At 56.7% G+C, this 24,482-nt stretch overlaps 1 protein-coding gene across 1 annotated transcript in view; it reads left to right on the top strand.

The window, feature by feature from the left end:
- The first annotated feature begins 453 nt into the window (after positions 1-453).
- The window catches only part of NCOR2 (nuclear receptor corepressor 2), a 223,944-nt gene continuing 199,915 nt past the window's right edge, over positions 454-24,482 (top strand). The window contains exon 1 of the mRNA XM_084539360.1: positions 454-761. The gene's annotated coding sequence lies outside the window, so the exon portion shown is untranslated. The remainder of the gene's footprint in view (positions 762-24,482) is intronic.

The following is a 24,482-nucleotide window of genomic DNA, read 5'->3' on the forward strand; positions in this document are numbered from 1 at the left end:
CGTCACCGTCCCTGGGGGTGTTCGAGGAGAGGTTGGACGTGGTGCTTGGTGGGTGACATTGGTGGTAGGGGGATAATTAGAGCAGACGATCTTGGAGCTCTTTTCCAACCACAGTGATTCCATGATTTTAAACCTCACAGGGCATCTTTAGATGAACCACCGGGGCTAAACTTCACCACGAGCACAGCCAGGCCTTGAGGCGGGCTCCCCACAGCCGGCACCCCTTGACGCTACCCCACCCCGGGCCAGGTCTGGAGCCGCGAGCAGCCCACACGAGGGCACCGGGGGCTGCCCCTACCCTCTCCGTACGACCCCCTAAACCCCCCTCAGCACCCCCAGGAGGGCAGCACCCATCTCTGCAGGCAGCCTCGGCTCCTTTAAGGCAGGCGGGCGGTGCAGGGAGCGAAACCCGCCCGCCTCCTGCCCGCCTCCCTCCTTCCCTCCCTCCCTCCCGGCCGGGCAGGGCACGGCTCGGCTCGGCTCGGCAGGGCGAGAGAGGGGAGCTGCAGCCCCGTTTATAGCACAGCACAGCCCGGCTTGGCTCGGTTGGGCTCCCCCAGGGGCTGCTTTGGCCCCCATGGCTCTGGATTTATAACCGCGGCGCAAATGGCGGGGCCGAGCCCCCGCGCCCAGCGCTGCCCCGCCGGCCGCTGAGGCGGCCCCGCAGCGGGAGGAGGAGGAGGAGGAGGAGGAGGAGGAGGAGGAGCAGAGGCAGCACCCGAGGAGCGGCCATGGGGGGCGGCAGCCGGCGGCGGGATTAGGTAAGGCAGGAGCACCTCAAAGGGGGGGGGGCCCAGCCCCGCAGAGCACCCCCCTCAGCTAATTAGCGCCGCCCCCGCTAATTAATTAGCGCGGGGTGAATGGGGGAGGAGGGTTTAAGGGGGGTGGGCTGCAGCCCGGCCGTGCAGGACCCGCTGGTAGCTCACGGGGTGGGTAAGGGGAAATGTGGTTATTTATTATTTATTTATTTATTTATTTATTTTTGGGGGGGGAAGCAGCGTTAATTGCTGCTAATTGCGGCGCCCAGGGGCCGAGCGGAGGGGCTGCCAGGCAGGTAGGTCGGCGAGCCAGCCGCGGTTACGTAAAAATGAAAATGTGCACCCAGAGCGGCTGAGCGGGGAAGAAACTTTCTTTTTTTTTTTTTTTTTTTCTTCTGTTTTTTTTTTTTTTTTCTCCTTTTTTTCCTCTTCTCCTTTCCCTTTCCCCCCACGGAAAGCCCCCCCCCACGCGAGGCAGCCTGGCGGCCATGGGGGGCTGTGGGGACAGGCTCCCCCCCCCCCCGCAGCGTGGCGGTGCTTTTTGGCTGTTTTTTTTTTCTTCTTTCTTAAAAAAAATCCCTTTCAATTCTGCTTTATTTTTTCGGGCTCTCGCCCGACACACATGTTTGAAGCTGCTGGTTTCACGCTCGCCGTGAGAGCCCGGGGAACGGATCCGCATCAGAGACCCTGCCCGGTGCCGAGTGGGGTGAATCCAGCCCCAGGCCAGGCTCGGCCCCGCTGCCCCCAAAACGGGGTCCTTGGGGGCGAGGAGTGGCCCCAAACCCCAAATGTGGGGAGCTGCAAACTCCAGAGCTCACCCGGCGATGCGTTGTTCCCGTGTCAATATTTACGGTGGGTAAGCAGGGCCGGTGGCTGCAGGCAACAAGTGTACGCTCCTCTCCCAGCCGCCGGAGCGATGCTTTTTTTCCCTGCAGATTCTCCGAATTTCCCCTTCCCACTTCTCCTGCTGCTCCCGTAACCCTGGCCCTGCACAAAGAGTGGGGCCGCGGTGGGTGCGGGCAGCTGCCTGCCATGTGGGCTGCTGCACGGCCCGAAGGCTGGGGGCTCGGGGCCGTGCTGACCCCATTGAACCCCCTTCATGGGCTGTGCTGACCCCTCTGAACACCCCCCCCATTGCCTCCCGCTGCTTCAAACCCTCTGGAAGCCCCGGCCTGTGCCCGGCTGGGTCTGCTCCCTGAACTTTGTGTTTTGGGTCAGCTCAAGAATTTGCCCCGGAGGGGCCGTGGTGCTGGAGGTGATCTGTGCAGCGGGTATTTCCCCGGGCTCGCAGGCGTTTATGGTTTGAACTCTCCTGTGACCTCTCCCTCGGCATTCTCACGAAGCAAAGGTTGGGGCTTCGAGTGCCTGAAGACGGCGGGGTTTTGCTGAATCCGGTGTTTTTAATCTGACTTTGGAGGTGGTGTTGTTCCAGTGGTGTTCCTCGGCTGCGTGGGGTGAGAGTTTTGGCGTTTGGCTGAGGTTTTATCAGCAAGGTTAAGGTTTGCTGTGTGATTTTTTTTTAAAGAGAAGGGTTTGAGGGTGATGATAATTCATAAAGGGAAGGGAAGTGAGTTGGGACAGCCGTGTTAGTATTTCCAACTCCTTTGAAAGTCGCGACAAAACTTCTGGATGGCTTTTATGAAGTTGTGCTTAATTCTCTGAATTTCACCACCAATGTATTTGGTGGCTCTGGGGCTTAGCTCTGCCCTCCTGGCTCCGAGGCCGTGCCTCGTGCGGGGAGAGCAGAAAGGTTGCAGTCCGAGTCCCGGGGAGCCACGGGAGGGAAGGGAAGTTCTGCGTGTGACAATATTTTATAACTTCAATTGGGTAAGTTTCAGTATGAGAGAGACTCTTGCAAAACGCGTTTAGTTTATTGAAAGCAAATGCACTCAAACCCTACTTTGTTGTTGCCAAAAGGGAAAAAGTAGAAGCTATTTTTGGTGCGAGAGAGGAGATGGGGCATGCACATGTCTGGGGCAGGAAAACACTGGTACTTTGTTCTTCTGGCTTATATGTGGGTGGTGGTTTCTGTTATTTAGCCGTGTGTTTCTGCCAAGTTGCAAAACGTACCTGGTTCTGAGAGCCCTGCAGAGGTCAGGGCCTGCTGCGCAGCTCCGTGCAGGGACGCCTCCCGCGGCGGGGCTCCCACGCTGGAGAGGAGGGTGGATGCTTCTGGCTTCACACCTTGGGTGCCAGGGAGGTGACGGGCGTTTCTTCACGACAAGATCTGGACTGAAACCGTCAACTTGCTTCGCTCAAGCCACCACCAAACAGCTGCTGCTTGGCAGTGCCTCGCGTTTGCTAACGGCTGCGGCTGGATTCGGACCAAGCCGCCTCGAGTGGAGGTTGTACCCGGCCCCGGAGCCAAATCCGAAGGGGGGCTGGTTCAGCCGTGTTCGTGTCTTGTAATTACAAGACCCAGTCTGAAGGCAGTTCTGTTATGATTGGCGATGAAGGCATGCGTGCAGCTGCGCCGATAGCGACACGTGGTAATAATAGAGCTGAGCTGAGCTGCCCGACTCGTCCCCGCTGCAGCTCCGGGCTGCGCTGGCTGGAGTTGGTCGGAGCAGATGTCCTCGTGTTTTGTGACATGCACGTGTGTTATTTGGCCCTTTGGTGCCTTCCAGTGCTTCTCCTGCTGCTGGGTTGGTTGGTGGTGACCCAGGGGACGTTCCTCTGCCGAAATGCAGTCCTGGGTGCAGGTGGGTCGCGGTGGCAGCAGCCCACTTAACATCAGCCGTAACCTGTGCGTGTGAGTGAGCGGCATCTTCTGGCTCTATAGAGGGGAGGAAAGATGTAAAACTGGGGAGATCACAAGAGTGGGTAGGAAAGGAGGGTTAAATGGGTAAAATTTCCAGAATGGGCTTTGGGCAGATGATTTTGAGCGGTGGCAAAGTGGTGTTGGGTTTGAGAGGTTCAGCGCTCCTTGGCCCTGACCTGATGGCTCATTCCAACCAGATCTATGGACAGATCTGAAAATTGAGGGCAGAGAGGTGGCGTGTGGTTCAACGCTTTGAATTGCTTTGCTGGTAGAGTCTCTGCTCCATGAGCACCCTGCCCTCACTGCGAGGGTTCCCTCTTGCAAGGGGCTGATTCTCCCGCGTTTTGTGGCTGCGAGCAGCGATCTGCCAAACGGAGTCCGTGGGCTATGGGCAGGGGTAGATGAGGATGGGAATTGAGGACAATGTGTGCTTGAAAGGACAGTTTTCTTCGTGCAGCAGCATTTTGGTGAGCTGCAACACGCTTCAGTCCTCGCTGAGAGATTTGAGCAGAGAGCAGGGTCGGCTCTGATGGAGCTGGGAACGACATGCAGCAGCACCCAGTCGCTGCTGTGAGCACTGTCTGAGGCTTTCGCAGCTGCTGAAGGATTTAGGCATCATGAGGCCATGGATTCTCATCCTGGATGCCATGACATAAGCTTCGGTGTGGCTTTAATTGGGGTCTTTGCTGTGTAGACGTGTTGGAGTCGTGGAGAATTGCTCCTTATGGCTGGGGTTGCCCTGGCACACAGGTGGCAAAGGCCTCAGATTTACCCTGTGGCGCCTGAGGGTTGGATTTTTGTGCTGTGGAGGAAAATGGAAATGGGTCTCGTGTAATGAGTGTGACCAGAGCTGCTTCCTGAAAGGAAAGCTGGCGAGGGGAGGCAGACCTCTGCATCTGCGGGCATCAAAGTGCCCCCAGAGCCTGGTCCAGGCGAGGGAGGGAGCTGCTGGGAGGGGAAGGGAAGGAGGGCAGAACAGCAGCAGGAAATGCGTGATTTGGCCGTTTTGGGAAGTGAGCCCTGACCCACACGCGGGACTGTACTGGGAGTTGAGAAATCCGGGTTGTGCCCCCAGTGCCCTGCCCTCCCCTCTGGTCACTTCCCTTCTTCCCAAGGCCACCGGCGAGCCTCGGGGGCACGGGCTGCATGACTGAAGGCCAGGAGCGTGCCCGGGGGGGCTGTAGCCACCTGGCCAGCGGGCTGAGATGGGCTTGGAGGTGTCCAAAAGGTGGCCAGGATAGATGTGGAGGGGTTGCAGTTATTGCCCTGGTGTGAGGGCTGTGGGATGGGGCGAGCAAAGCAGGCGGCGTGGCTACGTGCCCGTGGGGAATGCCCCTGACTGCTCTGAAGCTCGGGAGCAAACCTTAACACATGTAAGGGATGGCAGCTCCTTCTAGCTACAGGGAAGGGAAGTTGGCTCCAAATTAACTTTATGATCCGTGAAAGTGAAGGTTAGTTAAAAAAAAAAAAAAAAAAAATAATGCAAATGCTGAAGTTGTGCAGAGTCGCTGAGTGTGCTGCTCGCTGTTTAATGCCATCCATTATTATTTTTTATTTTTTTCACTCCCGGTCTGTGTTTTTGGCTTGGGAGCAAATTACAAGCAATATCAGCTTACGCTTGGATTTGAACCCGCATTGCTCTTAGTCAGCTGAAATATTTCCCCTTATCGCCGCTCCCATGATGTTTATTTTAGAGCGGATAGCATCGCTGCTTTTCTGCTGGCTGCAGGGGAGAAGCCAGCCTCTGAAACAGCCCCAACACCTCGGAAAGAAATGATCTCAAAGCTGGTTCCGTTTCTGAATGAGATACAGCTCCATTTTCCATGGAGAGTTTTATGCGAGGCTGTATCCCGGAGCTGCTTGCAGCATTTAAAAAAAAAAAAAAAAAACAAAAAAAAAACAGGAGGCAGCAGATGGATGAATTGCTGACAGATTTAAAATTGTCTGACAAACATAAAGCATTCAGTCGTGGGGCCAAGGCTGGAGGGAGGTTGCGGAGAGGGGGGAGGAGGCGACAGAAAGGTTGAGTAAGTTATTCTGGGCAGGAGAAACGGTGCCGGGGAGGCAAACTCCAGCAGGTTCAGCCTGCAGGGGGAAGGGAAGGGCCGGGCCCGGCTTCACGTGGAGGGACGTGGCGAGGAGCGTGTTCGAGGAGCGTGTTCCCGTCGGGGAGAGGAGGAGGAGGAGGAGGAGGAAGGGCTCTGAACGCAGCCCGGGCAGCGGCAGGACTCGGGACGAGCGGGCTGCCCTCGGAGGAGACAATGTGGTGGGGCTGAGATGGTTTCCTCCGGTGGGAAGTGCTCCAGGGGAGAGGCAGGGGATGTGCTGGGCATTGTCTCGGGGAGCTGCGGGCCCATCTGCAGCCCTCCGGTACATATGGCGAGGGAGGGAGAGCCGGCAGGATTTCCTCTCCGCGGCGCTGGCTCCCGAGTTAATAACTAACCAGGCAGCCCTGGGTTTATCCTTTCATTGTGGAGGAGAATTATTTACATAATACCACTCGGCGTAACCTTTATTTAGCATTGTTTCCCCGCTGGAACGCCGGACCTTGTGGCGGTGCCCAGAAGCGCGGTTTTGGCCCCAAATACCCGGGGCGTTAACCCTTCCCGCCCGGCCACTCTTTTCCCTGCGTGTGCAGGCGACCTGCAGGAGCTCTCCGCTGCTGTGCCCATCTGTTGTGTGGTTTTGGGGCTGCTCCATCCCCTCGGTCCTGCTTTCTTCAGGCTCCGGGTTCGTGCTCAGCGCCGTGATCCGAATGCCTTCCGTCGTCTTCCCAAACAAGACGGCGTTTGTCCTGTGCGTGTCTGGGCAGAAGGGTTTGTGCTGCGAGCCCTCGTTTTTGCCGTGGCTTCACGTTAAAGAAGGCAAAATGAAAGAAATGTGTCAGCCCCGTGGGTGGGGGATGATGGGGTTTGGGAAGGTTCCCGAGGGGGATCAGCCTGTTGTCTGTGCTTGGTCCCCAAGGACTCGTGTTCCCTGGGCAGGCTTCATCTTCCTCAGAGCGTGTCGCCGTGGATTTTGGAAGGGGAGAGTGAAGGGCTGTTAGGGGTGGCACACAAAGCCAGGCTTCCTGAGAAACCCCACAGCCCTGGCTCGGAGGGTGAGGATCTTTTCCTCTCCGCCACAGGGTGCGTGGGCTTCTCACAGGCTGCAGCAAACAATGAGAAGTCAGCTTTCCATAGGAAAATGTTTTAAAACCACATGAAATGACCCCAACAGCTAGGTTCCTATAGGACCAGGTCTCAGCAGCGTGGTACACGGTCACTTGGTGAATATCTCGGGGCTCTGCAGGCTCCCAGGCTGTGCTGTCCCAGTGCTGCAGGAGCTCTGGGGAGCGCGTGGTTCATCGGTGCAGCACTCTGCAGCCCTGGACAAGTGTTTACCACCAAGCCCTTGGCCTGATGTTGCAAGGAGCTGGTTTTAAGGCTGCAAATCCCCAGGAATTTATCATGGGCCACCCAGTGCCATGCCAACCTCCAGCCTGGCCCACGGGCAAGTGGTCAGCCCTGCTGGGGGCGATGCGCAGCCTGCGTCGGTTCTGTGCCAGCGCCGCGGACGCTACCTGACGGAGCCTGCAACTTGCTGGAACAGAGGAGAAGCTCGTTAACACCCTCCCCGAACCAATTAGAACTGGCAGGGTGAGTCTGTACTGGAGCCGCGCTGCGAGACGTGTGGCTGCAGCGTTCCTCAGCCGCTGCTCGGAGCCCTGCAGCTTCGGCTACGGACTCGCCAAGCCCTTGCCATTACAGTCATGCGTTTCGTGATCTCATGTGGTATGTAAATCCTGGGCGTGGAGCAGCCCTGGTGTTTGCTATCAGAGCTGGGCGCTTGGGAAGTTTCTCTACTCGTTTGCTCGCGGAGCAGGGGGGGGTTCCTGCACCGAGGCTTTAAATAACTGCATCCCTTCTGCTTTGGCACGAGGCTCCCTTCTGTTTGAATCGGGGGACTCCTACCCCTCGGAAGGACCTCCTCGACCAGGCGTTGCCCTTGTTTTTCTGCAGGTACCGTGTCCTGTACTTCCACTTGGTAGCTGCTTTCAAAATGGAGCCTGGAAAGCTCTCTCTCCCTGCCTCTTTCTGCCTCTGCTGCAGTTTCGAGCTCATGCCAAAGTCTCCGCTTCGTTTCTAGGTCACCCGTCTGCCCTTTCATTTCCCCCCTTCATGCTGAAGCTGGCCGCCTTGTTTTGATTTGGTAATATGTGAGGTGGTGTCCACAGACACAAACAGGCAGCCCAGTGAAATTCGTGTTTCCCTGCAGCCTTGTTCCTGTTGTGTGTGAATAATAATTTCCAAATGCTAGACCAGAGCCGATTAAAAACCGTCGAAGAAAGAAAACGCAGCAAAGCCTGCACATCATGGGAATCTGTGGATCCAGTGTTTGGGGAAAAAAAACTCGGAACTGGCAGTGGAAAAAGCCATCAGTGTTATTCCTTGAGGCTTTCTGGTCTTAACTAAGTCACCCAGTCTTAACTAACCCACTTGGAGGGTGCCGAGGAGGTGGCCCCGTGTGCCCGTGCTGGAAGCTGGCTGCGTGCTGGGGTTGTTGGTGGTGGTGGTGCCTCTGTGAGTGCTCTGCAGACCTGGTGGCCACCCTGGGCTGCCTTTGAGATGTTTTTTGCACGGCTCCTGTGCTGCTGGCTCGGCTGCACGCTTGTGGCTGGAGCTGCTGAGTGACTGGTGGCGGGGTGCGAGGCTTCTCTGCGCCCCGGGTGGGTGCTTGAGAGGAGGTCAAGAGCCAAAAATCAGACTGGGGGGCGGCGTATGGTGCTGGAGTGCTCTGGGGGAGTGTAAGTGGCTGTTGGTTACTGAGCTGCGAGGCAATGGGTGTCCAGAGGGTTCTGTGCAACCCCAGAACTGGGGCCGTGGAGCAGTTGCCATGTGCTGTGCGCGCCGAGCATCGCGCTGCGGCCTTGTTCTCGGAGGAGGTGATCCTGCTGACAGCACGTACAGGAGGTGTCAGCCAGCCCTTGTTTCTGCTTGCTGTTTTTCTCTTCATTTGTAGGTTTGAGTCTTGGCTTTGTTTTTGCTGTCCCGACGAGGTAGCTGCTAAAAAAAAAAAAAAAAAAAAATCTTTATTTTTTTGGTGTTTTTGGGGCTGAAGGTGCAGTGATTAGAGAGGCACGGAAAGAGCTGCTGCGGTTTTGGTCCAGCACCCAGCCAGCTGCCTGCAGTGCTCCTGAGGGCTGCGTGGTGATGGGCTGAAGTGCTGCAGGAGTTTGGGTTTTCTCCAGCGTTATGAAACGAAAGCAGAGAGACGTGAGTGCATACCTTAAGGCTCGTGTTTTTGTTTTCGGCTCTCGCGCTGCGGGAAGCTGAGGCTTGCATCTCCATCGAGACTGGTGTTCCTGCAATCCAGAACGCTTTGTGGATGTCTTTAAAGCTGGGAAATGGGGAGTTCGCTCTGCCCAGAGCCGAAGGAGCCGTGCTGTCGAGTCAGACACAGGTGTGCAAGCCCTCCGCTTGCTCCTGCTTCCCACCACGTGCGTTTTGCTATCGGCTCCACCAGGACAAGAACTTTGAGTTCTGTCTGCGGCGCTCCCCCCGCCCTGTTTTTCCTCCAGTCGTGCTTTCGAAAAGCCTGCGGATTTCTCTGCAGGAGGCTTTTGCTCCCCGCACAATGCGCCGTTGTGCTCGCCTGGCTCTAGTTCCTTGTTTCATGCGGAAACACCTTGAACCTTTGGCGGAGCTGGGAGGCGGGTGCGGGGGCAGCCCCCTGGCCGCAGGCACGGGGCTGTTCCAGGAAGAACGTGTCCGTGCACGACGGCAGCCCCGCGTTACCCGGGGTCGGACGTGCCTGGCTAACACAGGCGCTCCCTGCGCTGGGATCGGCGAGGCCACACGCCTCGGGTGTCGTGGAGAGGCTACAAGCAGGAGTAAAAACGTTGGCGCTCGCCTTCGTGAACTTGGAGCGCTTCGCCGGCGAATTCTTAGCCAGGTAACCGGGGCTACAATACCTGGTGTAAAGGACGTGCCCAGGAATGTTGCTAACCTGGGGCCTGATCCTGCCTTTGGTCGATCCGGTTTTGCATAAATGTGATCAAGGTGCCCGTGGTGCCGTGTCCTGGGTGCCCGGATTGCCACCTTGGTGTGCAAAGCAGAAGAAACGCCGAAATAAACCCAGCAGCTTTGCCTCGCGGTCTTGCCAAGTCAATTTGGTGTGCACGTTGGGAAGTCAGAACAATTAGTTACGGAGACAAATGGGTCTGCCCTGCGCTCTGCACCCTCGTCACACGGCCGGCTCGGAGCCTCGCGATAAGCACAGCAGCGAAATCTGTATGAAGCAAGCAATTAGGGCATCTGCAAGAGAGGAAAAAAAAGTAGCAGCTTGCCATTAACCTGCTGAGAAAGGTGGCGCTGAATCGCCTTCCTTAATGGGTTTGGGGCTGTCTGTCAAGCAGGGCTGAGCTTTTTGACTTTTTCCACTGCCTTTTGCTGATTTTAGGATAAATTTTGGGGCTGTGGCAGCTGGGGCTGTAGGGCTGAGTTCCCTACCGTGCTGCTCCTCACCGTGTCCCTCTCGTAACACCTCTCCCTCCAGTTGTTTTTGACCAGTAGTGGCCCAGTTAGGCACTGGATGAGCAGAAGATGGGAGAGGGAAGGTTTCTTTTCCCACTTTTGGAGGAGCTCAGTTAAATCACAAATTGCCTTTTCTCTCCCCCTTCCCTAAATCTGCCCTTCTCCCCCTCTGTGAGCAGCGGGGTGTTGCTGGCGTGCCTCGAGCACAGGGATCAACGCGAGCCGCAGCGCGGATCTGTGAGCGACGGCGACGATGTTGATCATAAAAGGGCAGAGTGTAGCTAATGACACTTAAAATATGTGCTTGTTTGGGGAAATGCTCTAACTCTGGACTTTTTCCAGGCACTGGAGCAGATGAAAGAGATTTGGCTGTGTGTGCGGGGAGACGGGCAGCTCCCCGTCACTTCTTGCTGGCAGGGGTTGGGTTTTTCAGAGCACCCAGCATCTCTCTGGTTGTTCACACATCCACGGGGCGGTCTGGGGGGGCAGATCTCACACGGATCCTGTTTATTTCCGCGTGTGGCTGCGTTTTCTCGCCGTGCCATTAACCTGTTTGCTCTCCAGCACTATTTTTAGCAGCCGTGTGATGTGTGGCCAGGAGCCTTCCCGCGAGCGGTGTTTGTGCAGTGCTGAGGGCCAGCAGCCCCCGGCCCCGGTCCCGAGCAGGGACACCCGTGTGCAGCCTTCCTCTCCGGGCACCGTGGCTATGGTAACCGGCTTGGTTACAGCAAACTCGACTAATTAACCTAACGAAGAGCAGTTTCCAGGCTGAGGCTCTCCCCTTGGATTTCAGGGCAGTGCTGCCTGATGCACCACCAGCCTTCGCAGCCCGCGCTTCTCGGCGTGCTCTCTGCAGCAGGTTTCCTTCCTAGGACCCCGTGAACTGGGGCAGATGCCCAAACTACACTGATTCAGGACCATGTGTTCTGCTCTGGACGCCCACCCAGGTCATCAGCAGCTGTGATGTTCCCAGGAATTAGAGGAGGAAGGTCCTGAAGTGGGTGAAACTTGCTGCAATTTCCTCCTCGGTCTTGGCAGGGTGAAAGGAAGTTTTAAGGACGCTTTTCTGCATCTCCTCTGTCTCTGTGCTGCACTGTGAGATCCCTGCCGTGCCGACGGCGCCGTTAAAATCTGGGCAGATCCAAAATCCAGGCAGATCCGCAGGCTGGAAAGAAACCAGCACGTCCTGGAGGTGTCTGCGCACGTCTGCAGGTCTCCCCGTCTTAACACACTAGTTAAGGGCATCGCTGCTTTGGACCGTTCCTCCTGGGTTTAATTATTATTTCAGTGATTGGAGCTGACGACTGCAGCAGGGGCTAAAGGAGTTCAGCCTCAATTAAAAGCCGCGCTGTGGCAGGCAGCACTGCAAGTCTCAAGTGTCTTCGGCAGGCCGTCGGAGCGCCATGTGATCGGTTCGGTTGAGAAATCCGAGTAGGCAGAGAGCAGTTTCTGGGATAAACTTTGTGAGTGCTTCTCAAAATAGCCTGAAAGCACGGTTTTGCTTTCCACAGCCCCTGCGAGCCGGTCAGAATGTGAGGCAGATCACTAAATATTGTTAACCTCTGATCTCCAGCAATCACGTGTGGCTTTCTTTATTTTTTTATTTTTTTTTTTTGATGCTGCCTCTGGCATGTTTGAGCTTAGAGGATTTGCATATCCACATCTTTTTAGTTTTAATTGTACAGGCTGGGAGCTTCTCGCTCGCCGTTTCGGGATTTTGTTTGTTGCGCTGGAGCTGAAATCACCGCGCAGCCGCTGACCCCGCGGCTCCTCGGGTTTGACCCTTGGGAGCCTCTCGGGCAGCCTGGCAAACAAATGCGCTGGGAGAGGAGCACATGAGAGCAGCCTGAGCCGCTCCTCTGGTCAGTCATTGACTAGGACTCTTGTTTCCCTTCCTTTTGAAGCTCTGCCTAATCGCTGGCATCGCGGCCCCGTGCGCTGGGCACCTGGAGGGGATGCCGGCTGCTCCCTGCGCGGCCGCGCGTGACGTCCCGGGTGTTGGGGGGGGGGGTTTGAGAGAGCCTGGGGCTGGAATCGGGTCTTACTGGGGAAGAGATTGTCATCGGTACCCCTGGGATCTGGCGTCTTTATAAATACCCTCGCCAAGCTCAGTCTGAGCGTGTGGGTTCACGTCGGTTCATTTGCCTCAAAGAGGGTCGGGAGCATCCCGGGGCCATGGGCCCTCTGTGTAATTCCTGATTGCAGCGTGAAGTGTTGGTGCTGGGGAGGGCAGATCTAAGGGTGGCAGCCGCTGGGTGGAAGCAACTGCTTCAGATGTGGCTGATCTTGGGCCTGGCGGAGAGATGGGGATGAAAAGTGTGCGCCTACAACCGGTACTGCTGCACGGATGGGGACTGGTGCTGTGTGGGTGACCCAAAGCTTATGAAGCGGCTCTGAGGTTCTTGTTCTGCCTCTTTTCTGTCCTTATTTCCCTTAAGACCTCTGGGTGACACTCAGGACATGCTGCAGGACTTGATTCTGCCGCTGAGTTTGTGCAGGAGATCAGAGAATTGCTGCTTTTTGTCGGGGATAACAATCTGCTCGTATCCCACGCTTGCTGTCTCTCCAGCTCGTGGGTTTGTAACCTGGAGAGAGCTGCTGGTGAGGGCTGACACGGGGGGAGGTGAGGTCCCTGTGTCCCTGGCTTTCTGTGGTCATTACTTAAGGAACTTGCTTCTCCTTCACGTGTTTACCGTTGTGCTGCTGGAACTGAATTTTATTGTAAAAATGCAGTTTGAGTGGATACTTGAATTCACCCTACTGCTTGCTACGGGGCTTCTAGGCCAGATTTCCAGCAGTATCCCTGCTCTTGCTGCAGGCTGTGCTGCTCTGCTCTCCCCCTCTGGACCCGGCTGCCTGCAGGGATCAGCTCGTCCTCCGTGTACGAACCCAAGCCCGTGAAAAATGTGCTGCGGCCAATGCTGATTTGGAGTAGCCCTAGAAAATCATTTTCTGCTGGTGGATAGTGCCAAACCGTTTCCCTCCGCTTCCCTCCGTCCCCCCCCCCCCGCCCCAAAACAAAAGGGGAGATGAAAGGCTTCATTAGGAATTATTCACTCAGCTCTGCCGCCTGTCTGAGATCTGGCTGTCTACTTTCATCCCCGAGCTCGGGAGAGGTCAGAGGGCATCTCCCCGGGGAGGATTTGCTGTTGACTGAATTGCACTCTGTCATTATCCTCCCGGATAACGAATGCAGCGGCCTCATTGGCACCGGCTTCAGAAAAAGCACGGTCATCTGCATGCGGCCTTGAGGCAAGGGGCGAAAACCCGAGGAGGGCGGCGTGGAAAACCTCCAAAGCTCCCCGTGTGGGAACGGCGCGGGACGGAGCGGCGAGCGGGATGCTGAGAGGTCTGGAGCAGCTGGGGACCCTTCGCTCCTCTGCTGAATCAGGGGGGGCAACGCAGCGAGGGTTTAAAGGACAAAAAACCCCTTCGGATGGGGTGGAGAGGGTTGGATTTGTTCCTGCTTGCCTTGGTGGAAAATGTGGCATGCTTGCGACACACTTTGAAATCTTTTAATGAGATTTAAAGCAGCTTTTTTTTTTTTTTTTTTTTCTCTTTTGTTTTGTTTTCAGATAGGTTGCTTGAAAGAAAAACCTAGAAATCCCCCTGAGCTATAATTGCCGGGTGATTTGAATTCAGCTGCTATCTTGGAAGAGCTTTTCCGGCAGCTGATTTGAAAACAACCTTTGCCACGGGTTTGTGGATTGTCAGTCAGCGCCGAAGGATCCCGAAGTTGCTGGTGGGGAGGAGGGAGCTGTTGGGTTCGGTGTGCTGCAGCTTCAGGTCGTGTTACAAAACACCCAGGCACGTTTGAGGAAGACCTGAGGGGGAGAGGCAGTTTTTTCTTTCTGGGGCTGGAGGGATGAAAGTTTCGCTAGCTGGAAATGAGTAAGAAGCAGCTGCGGGTACCTGAGCCCGTTGGGCTGCCTGAGGGAAGTAGATAGGCCTGAAAAAAGCTTTCGTTTTAAGTCCTGATTCCAGACACCGCTGCCTGGTGCCTTGCTCTTGTGCCTGCCACGCTCGTGCAAGGCTGTGCCCTCCTGGGCTGTGGCTGCACATCACCGAAGCGCCTGGGGGTGGCCGAGGGTGGCCCCGTGAAGTCGAGCTATCCCCGTAAAGCAAAGCGTGAGGCTTCAAAAGTCGGCCCTGGCAGTCGCCTGGAAGATGCTGCGATAAAACTGCTGGCCCAGGTCATTTGCATCCTGATGGCGTGCGGCAGCGGAGGGCGAGAGTTTGTTTATTTCTGCCATCCATCTCGCAATCAGCAGGTTATGAAGTGGCCTTTTTGCGCTGCGAGGCGGTGTGTGCAAGTGCATGTTTAAGTGGTTAGTAAGAACATCCAGTTGCGAGATTGGGTCAGATTACAGGCTAAGAAATGCAGGCGGGGGCTCACATCTGGATGCCCTGAGGGTACAATAGAGGGGTACGACAGGAGGGGGTGGTCTCGGCGAGTTCCCCTCTGACACCTGAAGCAGGGGGGGTAATTGCTTGAAATCACTGTAATTCTGCCACCGGCCTCGGATGAGGTGAAATTATCCTCTGCTGTAATAAGAAATAAAAAAACTCAGCAGCCTGGGAAGCTCTTGTTGGCGTAATCCAGCACAGAGTGTGTGGGGCTGGCTGTGAATCGCTGTGAATTCTTGGGATCCTCCAGCTCCTCACTGCTGCAAGAAATCCTTCTCGGAAGGGCGATTTTCTTTGTGGCCGACTGCACGGTGCGTGCCCCAGCCGTGGCTGGGAGCCTTGATGAACTAGGGCAGAAGTAGATCCCTTTATTCAGGCAGCCCCATTTAAGCCTTCCCCATTCTATCCCGGGCCCCAATTTGCCTACGTTATAAATAAGTGTGTGGCTGCGTGCTTGTGTGTGTTTCTTTTTTAAGCCGAAGGCAACCCCTTAAGCTCTTTTCTGCAGGTCTGTTCAAGCTGGGGCATGGGGAATTCCTAAGAGGATTATCATGGTTTACTTGATACAGAACTTGAACTTGAGCAATGGCTTATCTTATCAGTGATAAAAGACATGGAAATGAAGTTTACGTAACCGAGGAGGCCTTGAACATGGCTTTTTTTCCTCCCCCCCTGGAATGACGGATCTCTCGAGTTCCTTCCCTCTGGCAGTTGCCGTGTTTTCTGCTTTCTGGCACGTACTGCCCAGGTACTGCTGGCCTTCGGTTCTTCCCAGCGCCACGTCTGAGCGTTTTGCAGCAGGTCCCAGCACCCGAGGAAGCGGTGGGAAGAGGAGAGCTGCGGAGGCTTGGTGAGAGAGCTTGGGGACTTGCTGCTTTTGCTGGAAAGCATCGTGTCCAGGCTGGAGACCGGTGCTGGTCGCAAGTTTCTGCGTTGTTCTGAGCCTGACGAGGTCCTCGACAAGGCACGTTGGGGTGGAACAAGGTGCTGGTGATCGGGGACGGAGAGGTGAGGCAGCCACTCGTGTACTGGGGAGCTCTGCGCTGCTCCTGGGCATTTTCTCCCCTTCAGCTCCACCAGATTTGGGTGGCTTTGCTTGCCTGGATGTCCTGGCCCTGCCTCTGCGCTGCGTGGGAGGAATTTCATTTCTGCTGTCGCAGGCTGTGGCGGTGGCACCGAGGGCCCGGCAGCTCCGTGCCTCCCACGGCAGGGCTCTGCGGGGCTGGCGGGCTGACAGCACTCGTGAGAGGGAACCGTCAGGAAATGCCTGCAGCCCTCGCCCAGCTTTCTGGCTCCGGGCACACTCAGTATTTACACCACGCTTCTCCTTCTCCAGTTTCCCTCGGGGCCCGCAGCCGCCTGCCCCACGGCCCGGGGCTGCGATAACCCCGGGTCTGTCTGTGCGTGGCACTGGGTTTGTCTCCTGTGGTGTCCTCAGGGAGGTCCCTGTGGGGCTGGGGGTGAAGCCAGCAGAGTTTTTTTCACGATTTTGTGCAGTGTGTGAAGGGGTTGGCCTCTCTGGAGCTACAAACTCCAAAAGTTTGTAGCTTGTGCATCTTCTGCATACCAAGGGGTGACTTTCCCTGCAGCAGCCAGGGAAAAGTCTGGCGGCTGAAGCTGACCCTCCAGCTCGTGTGAAACCCCCCTTTAATGCCGTTTGCTCCCAGCAATACTTATTTCAGGAGGGGCTCATTGCTCGGCCCTGCCTGCTGGGGAGGGATGGACGGGCTGCCCCGAGCTGCGGGCTCTGAGCCCTGTGTGCCCTGAGCCCTGTGTGCCCTGAGCCCCCAGCTCCTCCAGCAGGGATTTAATTTCCACAGTGCTGCAAAAGCTTCCCCAGCGCCCGGCTATCAATTGGAAAGCGGTGGGGGGGGGTCCGGGGGGCGGTGGGGAAGGACTCGAGGTGTCTATGGCAACCCGCAGGCGATAAAGGGATCGATGTGCTGCTCTGCACCGCCTGAAACTCCAGTGGGGCTGCCTCTGCCTGCCTTCGGGGCTGCTGCCCCCGTGTCTTCACAGCCCCCAGATTGACTTAACAAAAGGAAAATATTGATCTTCCCTCGCTGCATTTCATACGGATTTACAGCGTCAGAAGTTTCCGAGCCGCTGCCTTCACACCAGTCCTCCCAGTACCAAGGGCTCTGGTGCATGGCCTGGCTTGGGAGGGGGACAGCCCCCCAGGACCGGGGTCCCAGTTGTTGTGGTGGCAGCCCCACAGGTCCTGCATCTGCTCCTTGCTCTGCTGGCAGCACCGTGGGCTCATCCCAGTTTCCCCCAGGACTTCTGAGCACTACAAACCTAAGGGGCCGCTTGGTTTTGGCGCTGAGGGTCTGTGCTCGGGGTCTGAGGCACTGCCTGGCCTCTGCTGTGCTCGCATCTGGCCCTGTCGATATGTTTTGCTGAAAGGGAAGGGAAATTGCTGCTTGGCATTCTGCACAGGGGCCTGGAGAGCTGAGATGCCAGAGGCAGCACCTGAGGCTGGTGGTGAGGCTGGGGACGCGTTGCCGGGCTCCCAAGTCCCGGTTTTCTGCCCAGACTGTGATATCTGGGAGGAGGGCTGGTATCTGTAGGGCTCTTCTCACCTTGATTTCCAAATGCCTTTCAGGATGATTGGAGGGACTCGGATTCCCCAGCCAGGTCAGTTTGGGCAGGGGCATTTTGCTCCTAATTCGCTGTGTTATGTTTGTAATCCTGTTCATGCAGACGGAGCGACCCGCTGGCTACAGCGGGGTGGAAAATCCCCCAAGCATGCTATGAAATCCTGCGTCTGTCCTGGCTCTGTCTGTCCGGCTCCTCCTGTAACCCATGGCGTGCCCTGCAGTGCTGTTAATGGGGTGGTGGCCCAGAACCCATCCCGCACCCATTTCAGGGATTGCTGCTTGCCCGTGGGCCAGTCTGGCCAAAGGAGCCGAGCCCGTAATTCTGCCCGGCGCGCCACTGAAGTGCCCGAGCAATCTGCTCTCTGCTGCCTTGCGGAATAATTCATGGCTCTCTTGACTCCGAGCTCGTACAAATCGATAACTTTTCCCGTTTTTCTTTTTTTTTTCAGTAGCAGCTTGGTTAAACTCTCCGATTCCTTTGAGCTGCTGATGTGGAAGGGCCCTGACTCGCTTCCCTTTGCCGTGGGTTCCTCTCCCAGCACAACCCAGGCAGGTTTGCATGGAGCTGGCTGTCCTCACCGGGACGCCTGGCTCGGGTTCCTGCGGGCAGATCTGGCCTCCCGAACGCCCACTCTGAAGTCTGCTGTGCCTGCCCTGTGTTCCCCAGTCTCGGGGTTGGTGCTGTTCAAACTCCTGCTCGGAGGCAAAGCTGCAGAGGTAGGGAAGGTCGAAATGTTTTGCTTTTCCACTCGAGCACCGCGGGACCAGCTAGCGAGAGGGAAAGGCGCTGCGGGGAGTGACTGGTGGTAGCGGGAGGCCAGCCCCTGCCAGCAGCTCGGCAACCCCTGCAGCCCAGTAATTTGGATATGGATATGTTAATTTATTCCTGCAATTTCGAGGCCTGTCTCCGAACGCTGGAGTGCTCCGCTGATCTTTGCTCCCTGTCAGACGCGGAAACGGAGCCTGAAGTGTACCAGTAGCAGCTGTGCCCTTCGTGTTGGGTTATTATCCTTTCAGAATTTAATAACGTGACACCCCTTTTTACTGGGTAGCTTGTCCTTCCCTCTAGGAACAGATCGATAACAGACCTTGTATCTGCTATTTGGATGTAATTGCCGGTGTCAGCTGATGTCTGGTGGTGCTCCTCCGACCGGCCCTGGAAGCACGGCGAGGATTTCATTTCCAGGCTCGTGCTGCATCCCCGAGCCTGGGAGGTGGAGGTCGTTTTTACACAAGTTTTTCCTGCTCCCTTCTCTCCCTGCTCGCATTTTGTGATAGGTGGGAAGGGGGGAGAGCAGAAATGAACCCTCCAAAGGCCGCGGCAGATAGCTGCGAGAGCCACGCTGCTGCGTATCGATGGCTGCGAGGAAATTAAAGCTGACTGCCTGGCGCTGGCCGTGCCCTGCGGAGCATACAGATTGCTGCGGGCTGCAGGAAGGGTTGGGCTCTGTGTGGGGAGCAGGCGAGAGGGCTCTCCATTGCAAACAATTATTCTTCCCGAGTCTTTAGGGTAATTGAAGAGGGTAATTGCTGTACTGCCATGCGTGTAATCCACAGGTTGCCTGGGGAGGAAGGAGGAAATGATTCGAGCGCGTGCAGGTAGTGACAAGGGGAGGGTTACTGCAGGGCTGCCTGCACCCTGCCTGGTCCTCTGCTTCCTCGCTCAGGTTGCCATCTCCCTCGTTACAGGGAGCGTCTGCGGGGTAATTAGCGGGATGCGGAGCTGTGGGGATGGAGGCGGGGTGGTGTGCTGCAGCTAATTTGAGGACTGCTTTCCAAGGGAGCAGGGATTATTATTATTATTTTTTTTTAATAACTGTGTTTGAGGTGAGGGTTTTTGTGCATAACAATCCAGGAACACAGTAACTACAAAAAGTCTGCGGCGTCCAGAGCTGAAAAACTACTTCATAAATATTTCCTAGCGGGAGGACTCGCCTGCGTGATCCCCCCAAGGAAGGAGGAGCAGTGATTAATGCCTGGCTCCATCCCGCCGGATCCCTCGGCGCAGCGTGCCATATTAAATCTGCCTGGCTGCTGGTACCTCACCCTTAAAGGCAGGCGCAATATTAGGTTATCCGAGGTCTGTGCAGCGGGTGGTGGGAGCCCAGGCGCTGAGATTCCTGCCTCGCTTCAGCCCCTGGCCAAACTCCCTTAGATGGAGCCGAGGCCGGGCTCTCGCTCTGTGTATTTGTTTAATCACCTCGTCTCCAGAGAGCGCAGAACTGCCGGGAAATGCGAGCCCGTTTCATTAAGAAGCCTCGATGCCCATTTTCGTAGCTGAAAGCCCTGTGGCACCGTGGGCACGGAGCTGGTTGTTTCTAACACCTGGGAGAAGGGGATGAGGTCCTAAAGCCTGGGGCAGGGGGGTTTAGGAAAGTACAAACCACCAAGCAGAGCTTTGACCCGCTGTTGGCCTGCGCCGTGCTTCCCCTCCACCCCTATTTTTTTTTCCTTGCTGCATTTTCATTATTACCTCTATTTTTGTGCCCAATTAAAGCGGGAGGTGGAGGGGAGGGAGAGAGCGGAACAAGACAGACGGGTATAATGGGGCTAAATCCTGCCCAGCTGTTTGCTCAGCAGCCGTCTCCCTCGCCCTCCCAAGGAAATAAATGCTCCTCTGGAGGGTCCTGGTGCTTAATGATGGTTTGAGGAGCTCACACACACACAGCTCTGCAGATGTAGCCTGCCTGCGCCATTCCGGTCGTGCGGAGAGCCCTGGGACCCCGCTCCTCTCGCAGTCAGTGCGGTGATAAATCATTCATAGCCTCGGCAAATGCAATTCTCCTCCTCGCTCTGCACATCAGCGGTGCAGGACCCTGAGGAAAGCCTGCCTCTGTAGTCCTCTGAGGCCGAGGCAGGCGCTGCGACAGCTGGGGGCGTCTTAAATTAAAGGAATGGGAAGGGCTCCGAGTGCCTCGTCGGAAGAGCAGCTCTGTGGGGGTTTTTGTGTGGTTTGTAGCAGTCCCGGGGTAATGAAGGGAAAGCGGGGATGTGTTCCTCTCAAGGCATGATAAATCAAGGTTCCTGCTTGTTTTGTAGGGATCTGTCCTGCTCCCAATGATGGGAGGTGAAGGAGGGCAGGTCCTGAGCTCAGTGCAGAGCGTGGCTTTGTGCAAGCCTCCTGGTTTGGGGGTATTTCAGCTGGAAACGAGCAACAGACTGGCTGGGTGAGCCTGGAACTGGTGACAGCTTTGGGAGTAGCTTTGTCCAGCGGTGTCCCCAGAGCTGGGGAGGGCAGCGGCTGGGTCCGGTGCCACAGAGGAGGGCGAGAGAGGAGTGGGACCTCGCATGGGGCCCCGCAGGCCTGCTGCCAATGCTCCTGCTCTCCCTCCCAGCTGGGCAGGCCCTGGGCACGTCGGCACTTTCCTCCTCTCTGTGTGTGCTGCTTCAGCCGGTTGGTGTTGGGCTTTACCCCTCTGGAAGCTCCGGGTAGGAGGGATGCCCTCCGAGATTAACCACTGCCACCAGCACCCGTGAGAGAGGAGGTCGCTGGGCTGGAGAGATGCAGGCTCTGGCTGTTTCCGACAGAAATCCAGCCCTCAGACTTCGCTCCCTTCTGTGGCTGAGCTAATTTGGGTTTCTGGTTATGAGCCTCACACAGTGAGGTACTACAGGGAGAGGGAAAAACACAGGCGCACCTACACATGCTCTAGAAATCTGTCAGAGCCGGGCTTGCTGAGAAATTCAGGCCCAAGCATGACCTACTTAAAGGCTGTTAAAATCTGCAGGGGAATGCCCTCTGGATTAGATCAGCATGATCCTATCAATTTGCGCTTTGGGCTGGAGGAAGCAGTGACTGAGTTGCTTATTTTCCCCTTTCGCACATGAAGCGAGGGAAGGCTGTGTGTTTTTTTTTTTCTCCCCCAGCCCTCAGACTCGGGAGCAGAGGAGGTGAGTTTGGCAAGCACAACGCCGTGGGCTCCGGCAGAGCTGGGCTACGTGGGACGCGGTCCCGGGTGCTGAAGGAGGTGCTGATCTCCCCAGCACCCTTCTGAGACCCGGCTGTTTGGCTCTCTTGCTCAGGTTTGTGCTTTTAGTCTGATCTGCTGCACCCCGAGAGCCACCTCAGTAAAACACGAGGAATATTCCAGCCCCGTCTCCTTCCCCTCTTGTCACCAGCCGTGGTTTATGTAGGAGCAAGCAATCTTGATTTTTCCCAGCTAACAAATTACTTCCAGAGCTCAGCAAGGACGTGCATGGCCGCGGCGAGGAGGAAATAAACAGGGAGGCTGTATTTAATTTCAGCGTCTGCCAGAAAGGGGGAGAACCGAGCGCTTGCCAAGGGAAGGTTTTTTTGGATTGGAGGTGCACCACGCTTCATTTTCCAGGCGACTTTCTGAAAATAAAGACGCTGTGATGGAAATAAAGCTTGCTGTGATGAAGAGAAATCGGTACCTGTTGGCCGGGCGCTCGGGCTTTGATTAGGGAGGAAGCTTTGCCTCGGGTGGCTCTGGGGGGCTTTCAAAGAGACTTTGCTGCTGCCTGCAGTACCTGGCACGGCGCGAGGAGCAAGGGCTGCTTGGTCCACCGGTGTGAATTGTTCTGCCAGACTTCAAAGAGACGTGGAAATACCCAATCTGTCGCTCTCAAAGGGAGGAATAAAATATTCCGAGAGATTCTAAATGGAATTGCAGCAGCGGTGCCTCTTCCACCCGACGCCTTTGAGCTGTTCACTGATCTTTCTGATTGGGGTAATGCGGTGAGGAAGATACAGTATTCCCTGGAGGGGAGCAGCTTGTGAACATTACTGCTCAGTCAGCCTGAAAAGCTCCATTACAGGCAGATTTAGACCCGTCTTTGTACACCGAGAGGCACAGCCTGACGCCCGGCAGCGGGTTTTGTCTGGAGGACACGTGCACGTTGAGCTGAATTATATTTGGCCTTTGTGTGTCCTGGGTGTACCCCTTTCACCTGCCGCCTCGGGGGGCTGGTGGAAGGCTCGGGGCAGGCTGTGGTTCCCTGTGTGTGTCCCGGCCCCCAGCAGGACCACGGCCTCGCCTGCGTGGTCCCATCTGTTCCTGGTGGCTGCCTGGCACCGAGTGAGCCATCCTCGGTGACACCAGGAAGGTGAGGAATGAGCTGAGCTGCCAAAAACCCAGCTGGTGTGGATCCCCTTCAGCTCTTCCACGTCCCTGCCAGGCTTCTGTGTCATAACCTGGTGGCTGTGGGTTGTGCTCGCTGCTAGCGGGGCATCAGGTGTAGAAACGTGGCTGATGTTGGCCACTTGTCTTTCTTCCGTGTGCTTTTCCATGCTCTGACCCCTGAATTTCAGTCCTGAGAGCGTGATCCCAGGGAAAGACAGCGGAGACCGCACTCAGGAAGAAGTCCCAGGAGGTCTTCATTCATCCTCGGGAGCTGCTGAAGACGAGTGGTGGAGATCAGTCGGGGGATAAACCATCAGCCTCGTCGAATGTGCTGCGAGAGCGTCTTCGGGGTTTTGTCTGTGCTTCCCGAGCTCTGTAATAGCTTGTGCTGCTCTGGAGGGGATGTCATGTAGGAGTTTTTTGGAACAGCATGAATATGGAAAAGAGAGAGGATTTCCTGAAAACACAGTACAGATTGTTCTTGATGTCTCACAGCTCCGCTGGCGCATTTGAGACACGGAGCTTTTATCTCTCCCACTGCTCCTCGCGTCAGGCCCCGGAGGAGCTGCAGCGGGGAGGGAGGGACCGTGCAGCCCCTCTGTGGGGACAGGCACAGCTCTGGAGCCTCCCCGGCGGCCTGGAAGGACCACGGCAGCAGGGCTGGAAGCAGCACTACGAACCGTAGAGCAAGGGCTGGCTGTACAGACACTGCTGGATTGGGCTCCCTTGGACACACCGCTCCCTGGGGATAACTGGGATGCGCCGTGGGCGCGCTCAGTGCCCGGGACGTGATGCAGGATGCAGGATGGATCCTGCCTGTGCCTTCGAGCTCGGCATCTCCGTACCACGCTCAGAATTGAGTCCCCGTGGTGAGTCCTGCTTACAGCGGGCAGGACTTCGCACGTGGGCTGCTGCACGGGATCCGCCGGGGGTTAGGGTGGGAGAGCGGCGCGGGGGCAGTGGCGCAGCTGCGGCGGAAAGCCCGGCTCACACTGCAGCAGCGAGAGGAGCCCGTGGGGATGGCCTGGCTCCGGCCAGGCATTGTCCCCAGGCACAGCTCCGCCGAGCAGCCTGCCAGATCCGGCTTAGCATGGCCGCAGCTGTCGGCTTGGCTGCCAAAAGGAGACGGCAAGAGGCTGGGGGGGAGGAAAGGAAGGAGAAGTTCCCTTTGAGCAGTGGCAGCGGGAGAGCAGCGAGGGTGAGGCCTGTTGATTACACGCTTATCTCGGGTCCTTTTGTGCCCGTGCCCCGAGGCACGCTGCGTGGACAAAGCGGCCCCGTGCAGCGCTGCGAGGAGGACAGGGGTGGAACGGGGTCTGGGAGCTGCAGCAGCAGAGTTTGGGCTTAAAACTTCCCAAGAGAGGATTTTGTGTAGGCAGAGGGGGTGTCCCAGGTGGGACAGGCTCCCTGGGAGAAAGCTTTGCTCTTCCTGTGGTCCTTGCACTGATTCAGGCACCTGGCACGTGTGCTTGCTGAGTAGCTCCGAAATGTCGAGGATTTTTGTGCGTCATCCATAAGAGTCCAGTTCATGCAGCTGGCGGTAGGAAATGTAGAGGACCTCTCGTGCCGGGAAGTTGTCTTGCCCCTGGAATGAGAGAGCTGGCTCAGCAGCTGCACGGCCCGGGCTTTATCCTGCGTTTAAAGGCTCCCTCCAGCCCTGAAACGCTTCCCCCAAAGCCACTTGTGCCATGTTGGTGTTTGAGCCCGTTCCCTCGCGTTTCAGCTGTCTGCTTCCCAAGCACAGCACAGATGAGGCGGGGAGGGGGCCGTGAGGCATCTCCTGAGTGGGAAAGCTGAGAAGCAGCAGCGGGGCTGCTCACCTGCGTGGGAGCCGGGGGAATTTATTCTCCAGGTTCCCCGTGCACTTTCCTTCGCGCCGGCTGCGTCCTCTGCGTGTCACTGACCGAGTGACACACTTGTGTTGTTGCTTTGGAGTGGGAAAACAGAGCTGGAGTGGGAGTGCACATGGCAGATGCCTGTTTTCTTTCAGAAAGCCTGAGGATAGTAAAGACCTAATTAGCATTCTTGCAAAGGCAAGTCAGAGGGAGACTCCGGGATTTAGTTTTGCGAGGAGGGAGTGAGTCTGCATCGGTGAAAACAACAGATTGCTGGAAATGTGCGAGCGAAGTACTCGATGCTCCGGTGGAGGAGAGGAGACGGCACGGGAGGGCGGTGGAAACACTCAGGTGGGTGCTGCGAGGGCATGGGTTTCCTTCAGCACTGCCTGAACGGTGGCTGCAGCCCGTGTCCCGGTACTGCCCTGTGCTTTCCATCGCCGTCCCCGCTCCGGTGCGGCGGTGGGGAGAGCTGCCCCGTGATTCCAGCCACGTGGGGAAAGTGAGCTCTCGGACGTCACC

This window comes from Aythya ferina (genome assembly GCF_964211825.1).
Source record: "Aythya ferina genome assembly, chromosome: 17".
NCBI lineage: Eukaryota > Metazoa > Chordata > Aves > Anseriformes > Anatidae > Aythya > Aythya ferina.